The sequence below is a fragment of the Amphimedon queenslandica genome, unplaced genomic scaffold, assembly GCF_000090795.2.
Source record: "Amphimedon queenslandica unplaced genomic scaffold, v1.1 AMPQUscaffold_13487, whole genome shotgun sequence".
NCBI classification, from domain to species: Eukaryota; Metazoa; Porifera; class Demospongiae; order Haplosclerida; family Niphatidae; genus Amphimedon; species Amphimedon queenslandica.
In genome coordinates this window covers 58032-59776 of record NW_003546277.1, presented here as the reverse complement: position 1 = coordinate 59776, position 1745 = coordinate 58032, and the positions used below count along the sequence as shown (strand labels likewise).

Genomic DNA, 1745 nt, shown 5'->3' with positions numbered 1-1745 from the left:
GAGGGGAGGGAGAGGGGACAGCTAGGGGAGGGTGTCTCTTTATTGTTATTTTTAGCTGGTAAACCAAAGAAGGAGAATGCTCTGAAGACTATTTGCCTCATGCTAGGTCCTGACTTTATATCTGACCATATTACAGTAAGTGCTCCCTCTTAGCATTTACATATTGCTACACTGATGTCCTCTTGTTGATTTTATCATTTAAATACAATAAAAGGATAAGCCTTTTCAGTCATGTTGCATTTTTCTTCAATCCTAAACTAGGGATATTATGTGCTTCCACTTCTCAAATTTAAATTTTAAATGATCATTATTTTAGAATTAATAAAATTACACATTAAAATCACCATTAATTATTTAAGACAAGTGTAGAATCAGTGAATCACTTTACAAGACTATCACATTACAATAAGTATAATATCTTACAAAAAACATTGTACATTGTCAGTGATTTGGAGCTGCAGCCTGAGCGGAGGTTTTCGGACCAACTGATGTTAGCCCGTGGTACTGGTGCAGAGTCTTGTGTTCAGCGATTACTCCAGTTACCAGTTGGATAGTTTTCTCCACTTGATCTTTTGCTCTAGCAGCTACTCCAGTTACGAAGGAGCTATGCTCTGGGTCTCCCTGCACTGTCTCAGTGATCGGCTCGCTTGAATATAAAGAAGAGAGGTCTTCATTGTCAATCTCTTCAGCTTGGTGAGAGAGGGAGCGGGTAGCAGTATTGCAGTCGTAGGAACTGGAGCAAGGGATAGGCCTCGCCATTTCTCACTACCGCTACTAAATCTCTGAGTTGATTATTCTGGCCTAGGACTAGGTAAAGTGAATGTCTTAGCTGCTACAGTAGTCGGGCTGTCGAAATTACAGATAACCTTCTCCTTGCAAAAAAAAAAGTCACATCCTGCTTTCAGTCATTCCAGCGGCTCCTTTAACTCTCTTTTAGTGTGACGTCACCCTCTAACTCTGTTTTATTTATGCTCGAACAGAATCAGAGCTCCACCTTACAGCTACAGATTCATAAATGCGTGGGAGTGGAGTTTGGCCGGCCATGCATGGTTAGTGAATTGCGTTTATTTGACAGCTACAAATTCATAAATGCGTGGGAGTGGAGTTTGGCCGACCATGCATGGTTAGTGAATTGCGTTTATTTGACAGCTACAAATTCATAAATGCGTGGGAGTGGAGTTTGGCCGGCCATGCATGGTTAGTGAATTGCGTTTATTTGACAGCTACAGATTCATAAATGCGTGGGAGTGGAGTTTGGCCGGCCATGGTTAGTGAATTGCGTTTATTTGTCATCTTAGACCCCGTTTACGCTAGTAACACTAATCCACTTCAATGAATCCGGCAGCTGCGTTTTCATAAGATTTATCATTCGTTTATAATATTATCCACTTTGGTATCCATTTACATTTTGCTTCGGATAGGTGTCATTAGGTGATATGTTTTCATGTATTAGTGTAAATATAAGCTGTATCAGAATCAAAAAGTCTCCGTTTACATGTGAAAATGGATTAGTGTAAACGGGGCCTTAATTGAAACAACCATAATAATCACAGGATCATTCATAGCACCAACACAATCACTGAATCAAGTTTACGATAATAGACGGGAAGGATGAATTGGACATTTTTGTGTAAGGATCCTTTATGGCTTCACTTCCTGTTACATCACTGTTATAATTAAATTCATTGACAATTTGGTTATGAATATCATTAAAATCATTCAAAATTTGAAACACTTGTAGTTGT

General features: G+C 39.2%; 1 protein-coding gene across 4 annotated transcripts in view; it reads left to right on the top strand.

Moving 5' to 3' along the window:
• LOC100637325 (major vault protein-like) overlaps window positions 1–1745 on the top strand; it is a 47110-nt gene that overhangs the window by 9910 nt on the left and 35455 nt on the right. The gene's annotated exons all lie outside the window — the stretch shown is intronic.